Genomic DNA, 9,188 nt, shown 5'->3' on the forward strand with positions numbered 1-9,188 from the left:
GGAGTAAGAAAGAGGGGGTCCACAGGGAAACCTGCCTGGAGAATAGCACAGTACAGCTGATGAGGTTAGAATTGTGGGGACCTGCCTAATGAAGCACAGATTAGTGGGAGATGCTTGAAGTGCTGAACCATGACTGGGAATGCGGAGCTGTGGTCTTCGCTTTTCTGAAAGACGGTACCTCTGACTGGCATATTCTGAAACTGGCCTGGTTTGGCAGGGGGAGGCAGGACTAAGTGTTTTTGGGTGTTTTAAAGGGAGTGGGACCTAATGGCAGAAACCCGCCATTATTCTGATTCTGTAAAACTTTAAAATAAACCCTCTTTCCTTTTTCACCAAACTTTTGTATTGAGAGTCATACTTCATGGCAGTGGGCAATTGGACCCCACAGCTGTCCCAGAACAGCATAGGCTGGGATTCTGTAACAATTACCCCCACTATTTTCCCCTCCATAATAAACTTTGCTATGTCTCTTCTTCTAGCTATTGTTTTTATATTCTATTTGTTTGAACTAAAAGAAGAAAAAAGTTCACCCATTTTTCTCGTCACCACCTCTTATCTCTGGCAATCATTAATCTGCCCTCTTTACCTATAAGCTTGGTTTTTTAGAGTTTTTTTTTTTAAATTCCAAATATAAGATATTATATGGTATTTGTCTTTCTCTGTCTGACTTATGGCACTTAGCATAATGCTCTTTAGGTCCATCCATGCTATTAAAAAAGGTAATATTTACTTTTTTATGGCATAAATATATATACCACAGTTTCTTCATCGATTCATACATTTCTTTTTATAGTTTAATGTATTTTAATAGCAAACTTATAGGAACAGCACAGAAGACAGACAACATAGCGAATGGATGGAATCTACTGTATGATAAAAATGCTACAAACACCATTTAGTTGCCATCAATAAGAAATCTACTTGTTTAAAAAAAAATCCAAATGCTGGCATTGTCCAGAAAAATTTAACAGGTTTATTTATATTGTTATAAAGTTGAACTGCTGAAACTTGTTCACTGAAACATCTTGACTTGCATTGATGCTTTATGTCCCCGCATTTATATTAAAAAAATTCACACACAAATGAAAATGGGAAAACTGCCAATACCTGATTTCTGTCCCCTATTTTCCACTTGCAAGTGTATACTTAGGTACCTTTTGACCCCATGGAAAAAAAAATCTGACGTTCAGAACTACCAATAACAGGAAGAAGAGAATTTTTTTTTTTTTTTTAAGAATGAAATGTTTCCCATCATAGTGGACTCTTAAGGACGTTCTCCACGTATGCGGCGTGCTAGCTGGATGTCTTTTGGCATAATCGTTACACGTTTGGCATGGATAGCACACAGGTTGGTGTCTTCAAAAAGACCAACCAGATAGGCTTCACTTGCCTCCTGCTAAGCACCAATAGCTGCACTCTGGAAGCGCAGATCTGTTTTGAAGTCCTGAGCAATTTCTCGCACGAGACGCTGGAAGGGAAGTTTTCGAATCAGAAGTTCAGTGGACTTCTGATAACGTCTAATTTCACGAAGTGCCACAGTACCAGGCCTGTAACGATGAGGTTTGTTCACCCCTCCAGTAGAGGGCACATTCTTGCAAGAGGCTTTGGTAGCCAGTTGCTTCCTCGGTGCTTTACCACCGGTGGATTTGTGGGCAGTCTGGTTTGTACAAGCCATGGTAGAGAGACCTCTTTAGTTACCTCCCTTTTCCTTCGGCTGGAGCTCTGTGAGCTGAAGGAAGCTGCTCTCGATTCATACATTAATGGATACATTTATTTTATCCTTATATTATGAGGTCATGTTCTATATCTGATTTATTCCATAATCTCCAGTCTTTGGTTCACTGTCTAGCATACAGAATAATCAAAATGACTGCATAGCAGATGTCTGGATTAAATAATCGATAATTGAATGAATATGAACATTTGAACTTGAGAAGTCTTATTATTACCATTTTGTGGGGGCTAGAAAGTATATTAATACTTTTCCTTCCACATTCTCAATTTTTCTAAACTGGGCTAATCATCAAATTAACACAGATTAACAGGAGAAAATCAAAGTTTAATCTTTCAGAAGTGAGAATGGACAATTTACAGGTAGGTGAGGAAGAGGGGACACATGGTAGGAAAATCCTTGCTACGTGCCCCAGAAACAATGGGAAATGGTGGGGAGGGGTGATCTAGCTTACAGGCACTTGCCTGAAGCCTCTTATTTACCATGTTTAATTCAAACTAGGCAAAGGGGACATCATAAGATCTTTTTCCTGAAGCAGGTTTTTCTCTGAATCTCTTGGACAGAAAAGGGAGGAGGTTCAGAGGTTCTAAGTCTTTGTTCTTTAACAGCTAAAAATAAATATCCCCAAAAGGCAGCTTCAGGGTGACAAAACTTTGGTTCCCTTCAATTTCAAATAAAAGTAACTACATTATTAAATGTGAATTTGTCATGTCTATTTCCCATTAATGGAGCTGTGTTATAGCTACATACTCACAAATATGCAAAGTCTTGTTACTTACAGCTGAATTGTTTGCATAGTTTTTAAAAATTGTTTTATTTTTTATATACATATATAATACACATATTTTTGTCTGTACTGAAAAAAGTAATTTTAATAAAAAATTTTTTCTAGTTTGTCCTGTTCTCCATTTTATTTCCCATATGTAGAGCATTCTTAAATGTTATATTTATATGCTACGAAGTAAAACATTGTGTGAAAATATTTATTTTAAACCAGAATATTATTTTGAGATTTTCCCACTGTGAGCATTTGTTTGCCATCTGTAATCAGTTCAAGCAAACTATTTATTACTTTCAAGGAAACTTGGTTAGTGGACCCTGTATTCCTTGAAACTATAACCATGATGGCAGTTACAAATATATGAAAAATCTTATACTACACTTACTATTTTGTGAACATCCTCTGGAGTATCCTAAGAAGTTCACGTTTTCCCCCTAAGAAACATTAGTCGCAAATAGGTATCTTCACATTGTGAACACGGAAGGATCACAGTTTTGCCACCCTGAAGCTATCTTTTGCCATTTCGTAGGAGTTTTCTCTTCCCTTTATACTACTACTTGATTTATTCATTAATATAGTTGTGTTCCATTAGCCCCAGAAACAATTTAAGGATGTTTACGTGAAAGACTTTACAGTAACATAAAACAATTTAAAATGTATATTATTAAAACAAAAGTTTAAAACTGACATTAGAAATAGCAGGTAGCACTCAACAAGGAGGTAGTAAGCAAAATTTGTTGTGTGTACCTATTTGGGTCCTTTGTAACCTCCAGTGCATAAAGGAGATAAAATATATATTTATTCACCAGACCCATAAAAGGAAAACCAATGCCACCGTGTGGAATAGCTCTTTCTTCTACAAGAGGTGAAAGAAAGCGATAGAGCTAGATCTAGAGGGCTACAGTGAGATCTTGCTACAGACCACACGACAGCGAATGCACACAGAAAGAGAGAGTGCTAGAAGAGCACAGGAGAAGATAATATATCAGATGAGAAAGAAAGGAAAGCAGGAGGAGACTAGTGAGAGAGGAGTCCACAAGAATAAAAAAACAAACAGACACACGAGAAGAATGCGCAAAAAGATCAGGTGAGAAGAGATCATGTGAGAAGAGGGAGCTCGCGAGAAGAGTACACGAGAAGCAATCACACGAGGAGTGCAGGAGAAAAGAGAACACGAGAAGAGAGCGCTGGGTAGACTAGGAGAGATGACGCAAGTAGAGCATATGATAATAGAAAGGACACGCGAGACCGTGAGGACAAGAAATCACGCAAGACTAGAAGAGCATATGAGAATACGAGAGATCATGCGAGAAGAGGCAAACGAGAAGACAAGAGATAACGCGAGAATAGAAGAGCATACGAAAATACGAGAGATCACGGAAGAAGAGAAGAGAATGCGAGAGAAGAGCCCAAAGTGCATCTCTGGGCTCTTTAAGCGTGTGAACATTGTCGGCTACATCCAGTGCTCATTCTTAGAGCGAATGCAGCGAAATGCTTCGTAGGTATCCCAGATGCACAGTTATCTGCTGTTTTGTATTTCAGTGGCTCAGAGGAATGCACAGTCTTCGTACTTTTCCAGCCAATCCCATTCCCTTTGTTGCATTTTTTCTTGCTTTGCTAATATCTTTTCCTAATATCCCATTTGGTTTCACTTTCCTTCTGTGTTGGCCCCATTCTTCCCCATTTTGGGAGAGCTCTTCTGAATGTCTATGCTGATAGCTGAGCCGCCTTCCCACCCTAGAGTTTCATAAATGTTTTCAGCATCTGAAGGAACCTAGGCTAGGTTGCTCATTTTCCTTATCGTACAGGTGGGGAATTTTTTGTAAGAACGGTGTTGCTCAGAGAACCAAGATGCAGAGATCACAAAAGGAAGCTTATTGAGGGGAGTAGCAAGGCGAGAGGGAGCCATGCCCTGAGAGAATGGCTCCACCTCCAAACTTCTAAGTGGGAAGTGCTTTTTTTAAAAGGGGAAGAAAAAAGGTATTAGTGTGTTTATTTTGCAGATGGTGTATCAAGGCCGAACGCGGTTCAGTTTGGCATATTCTGCGATCACGGGAAACTCCCTGCTCCTGGCTCAAAATATCGCTATCTCCCAAAGCAGCTGTTAGCGCGGGCGGGGGGCTGGAGGTTGGGGTGGGTGGGAACCGAGGCTGTCATTTATATCCCACAAAAAGGTCACGTGGCTTTGCAAAATGTAGACATAGAACTCAATCTTCACTATTGTAAATATTGTGACTTTAAAATTGTGAAAAAAAATTGATTTTTACTAGCTTTTCTACAGTTTTCACATGATCTGTAATCAAATGTAAATTACCTTTCACTGTTTGAGATGTTACTGGTGAATATGTAGATGCCTTAGGGACTGTTGCGTCCATTGCAGCCAAGTGCCATGAGTAAGACAGCTGAAAAACAGAGCATGCAAGCAAAATGTTTATGTCCCTGTATTATCATTTCTTTGAAAAGCTGGATTATTCTCCATTTAGCGGATTTTTTCTTTCTGTTCTTAACTTTTGCCTTTTCCATCAGCCGTATCCCAGAGAATATTTCTTGCCTCTCCTTCTGTCTTTACAGAAGCAATTATATCATATTCCATTATGTTTGTATCACTATGAATTTTATTTTAAATCATTGCCTTTATAACAAGAAAATTCTGATTTGGTGGCCCAGTGAACTGCAGTGGGTCTCAGAAATGCTATAGTAGCGGGAGGAAAAACTGGACATTGGTGGACATTAGCAAATGCACTACGAGTTATATTGGGTTGGCCAAAAAGTTCATTTAGTTTTTCCTGTATGAAAGCTCCAGTAGTGTTTAGTTGTCTTTAATGTCACCCGAAATAATTTTATAAGACTGTATTGTGACAGCTGTCATATCAGCGTGCATTTGAAAAAAGGCTACTAAAATTGGTGAATTTTTTTGTAGTCATTTTAATATTGAAGATGAAAGAAGGTATGCAATATTTTTGGCATATTCTGCTTGATTATTTTAAGAAAGGTAAAAACATAACTGAAATGGAAGGAAAGATTTGTGCAGTGTATGGAGAAGATGCTGTGACTGATCAAACATGTCAAAAGTGGTTTGTGAAGTTTCTCAGTACTATTGACATTTTGGTCAAATAATTCTTTGCTGTGGGGTTGTCTTAGGCATTGGAAGATGTTTAGAAGCACCCCTGTTCTCTACCCACTAGAAGCCAAGAGCATGAGGTAGTTCACATACCCAAAATATCCCTATCATACAGTTATTGGTAAATATGAAAAGAAAATGTGTCTTTAATTTTCAGAAAGAAAAGGACTTTTTGGCCGACCCAATAACTTTCCTATTCATTTTAAACTTCTTCTATAAAATAAATTCAAACTCACATAAAACTGTAAAAATTGTACGGACTTCTCATTTACCTTTTCCCAGTTTCAACCTCTAAGATACCAGTCTACACAGAACACTACATTTGTTGCTCTACTCACTCAGTCATTTTTATTGTAACAGCAACAGAGTACACATGCTCACTCAACGGCGTCTACCACCCCCATGACTAGTACAGTGAAGTCATCATTGTTCACACATGAGCATTCCCTTCCGCTCTGCTGGGCTGCCAGGTTACATCAATGTCACGCAAACTGTTTTCATTATATTAACAATGGCTGGACTTTCTTTGGGCAGACCTTATATACATAGGCTTTGAAATACAATCAAGGAACTGTCAACTTTTGTTCATTGGGATTTCAGAACTGCTCTTATCTAATGACTTTTTTCTACCTCTCATTATGCCTGTAGTTGTTTCCTACCTCTTATTATGTCTAGCTATAGTTGTTATCCTACACATGTCCCACCATTGCACGAATGATGTGTTGGGACAGATGAGTTGTCTCTTGTTTCATAGATCCACACCTAAAGATGTAATGGGCCCAGGTGGTATACTTAGCAATGACACCCCCAAAGTCTCATCATCACTTGCAGGTGGACCATATTCAGATGATGAGATTGGAATTTTGAGTTAATATTGTCATTGAATCTGAGTTTCAGGATGTTGGGAGAGCTGCACGTGTTTGCATAGGGTAGGGGCAGGAAACAGTGAGGCCTCGAGGGCAGACTGGGGCAGACAGATTTGTATTGGGCCCACATGTGCTTTACCTCCTGGTGATTATGCCTTTGTACACTCCTATCCTGCCGTGTGGGTAGGGCCTGTGGGTTGATTCTAAGGAATGCACAGAGCAACGGTGCTGGGTGTCACTCTGGTAATTACATAACCCTCATGTCAAGGTAAGATAACACTCCCCGATAGCAGGCATTCTGTAAGACACCATTTGCTATCAGGTATGCTCTTACTGTCTTTCTTGTCTTGAAGACAGAATCTGTCATGTTTTAATGGCTCATGGAGAGGGCAATGTGGCCTAAAGTTACAGGCTGTGTTTAGATATGGAGTTTAGTCTCTAAGCGCAAGTCAGGAAGAGAAAAGCAAGTCTAAATCCTATAGACAAAAGGAAATGAATTCTGTCAAACAAACTGTGAGCCTGACCATGGATTTTTCTTGGTCACATCCGGGTCCAGTTCAGCATGCAAGAAGCTTATACTGTCACTCCCGTCCGTCCAACAAAACACCCGCTGAACTGAAAATTGACAACTCTTCTGAGGCTCAACAGAGAATTGAGGTCACCAGGTCTCCCAAAATTTAAGGAGAGTGGTGGATACTCCAGGGAACTAAAGTTTGCCACCTTGAATCTGCTTTTTTGGCAGATATTGATTTTAAGTTGTTCATTAAGAAACAAGACTCAGAAGGAACTTTGACCTTCACCCCTCATCTGCCAAGAGATTCGGAAAGAAAGGCCTGTTTTGGGAAGGAAGCCTTGGTTTAATGACTTTAAGAATCTTCACCCTAGCGTTAGTTAGAAAAACTCCCAGCCTGATAGCTAGGTCCTCCGTGTCCCATTGATGGTGAGCTGCGTAGGCAGAATATTCCTGCCACGGATGTTCTACCCCTCCTCCACTACCCGAACGTCACCCATTCTCACCTCTGAAATCTAAGCGCCTGTCTCCCCTCCTTTTCTCCTTTGTCCCATAATGTCATATAAAGCCAATTCTGCCTCATAGTCTTGGGGATTTTAGTGCTTATGTGAATTCCTCATGCTCATGTATTAAACTGATTTTCTCTTGTTAATCTGTTTCTGTTAATTTGATGATTAGCCCAGCTAAGAAGGATTTAAAGAAAGGTGGGGGAGAGAAAGTATTAATATATTTTTAGCCCCCAAAATACAATCCAAGTCTGTAGTACAATAATTTCATTAATAAATGTTGCTTTATTTTTTCCAACTAAGGAAATGAATGATTTGACCATAAATAGTATTGGATGACAAACTGCACTGAGGATTAGACAGTACACATTAAGCATTAAGTATTAGGATTTGAATACTAAAGAGGACTCCCAGGTCCAATAATGAGTGACAAGGCTTAATAATCGATACTTCAGTGCATGAAAGGGCTACGGTAATGCAAAGGCATTAAGTGAGGATGTGGATCACAGCCGAAGACTTTCTCACAGCAAGGCTCTGGAGAAACCAGCCTTACTCTCCTATTCTTTCTTTGCAGAGGATGCCCCAAGATTCATCTTTCTCTCAGACCAGGAACACACTTTCCTCTCATAATAAAAACCATCCATGTATGGCTGTAAAGCCACAGAACTAGGGAACATACAATGGAGTCTCCGCCAGGATTCCTTGTACACTGATGGTCATGTAGACATCCTCCTGTTCTATAACCTGCCCCGGCGGCCCTGAGCAGGACCAGGTGCAAATCACCAGTCTCATTTATCAATAAATGATCCTGACTTGCTGGTATATCACCCTAGAACTCTTAAGATCTACAATTAGAAAGCAATGCTAGTAGTCAGTGCAGTTGATACTCTGGCCAGGATCAGTGTGGGGCACGCAGCACTGTGTTTTCCTTGTTTCCATAAAACAACTCAGACCATTTCCAGACCTGCAGGAATTAACTGCCTCAGCTCAGAAACCAAATAACAGGAGCTATGTCTTGCACACCATGAAAAGGACAAAGGATTCGTATTCAAAGACACTTGTAAACCAGAGAGAGAAAAACAAATAACCCAATATAAAGAAACACCAAACAATTTCTAAACACAGACATAAGAAGGCACTAACAATTTAGGGGAGGCAAAATAATAATATAATAAGTCATTAATCAGACTGCCAAATTTTTCAAAAGTTTGCCAGATAAGTTTGAGTAAGAATCTGGGAAAAGAAAAGCCCTCATATGCTGCCATGGTAAGGCAAAATGGTAGTCACTTAAAAGAGCAATTTGACAAACTTTACAGCACTTACGGATCTTATACCTTAGTATTAACTCTTCATCTTCCAGGAATATACTTTAGAAAAACTAGGACACATAACGGGAAACATTTGCATGATTATTTAATACACTATCATTTGTAATTAGGAAAAGTTAGGGGAAAAAAACATATCACCTATACACAGAAAAAAATAGACCAATATATTATATATTTTTCAATGGAGTTTTCACTAGATATTAAAATGAATGAATAAATATTCATGTTTCATGAGTCAGTGATGCAATGTTGTATAAACCCTGAATTGTAAATGTGCTATTAATGCCAATATTTTAAAACAACATTAAGAGAGAGGAAATGAAATTACAGAAAGAAAGATACA

General features: G+C 39.1%; 1 pseudogene; it reads right to left on the bottom strand.

Annotated features, from left to right (window-relative positions):
* Positions 1 to 935: 935 nt before the first annotated feature.
* Positions 936 to 1,675, bottom strand: LOC149991727 (histone H3.3C-like; annotated as a pseudogene).
* Positions 1,676 to 9,188: the final 7,513 nt, after the last annotated feature.

The sequence above is a fragment of the Furipterus horrens genome, unplaced genomic scaffold (assembly GCF_987537825.1).
Source record: "Furipterus horrens unplaced genomic scaffold, mFurHor1.1.pri manual_scaffold_17, whole genome shotgun sequence".
In the NCBI taxonomy this organism is placed as follows: domain Eukaryota; kingdom Metazoa; phylum Chordata; class Mammalia; order Chiroptera; family Furipteridae; genus Furipterus; species Furipterus horrens.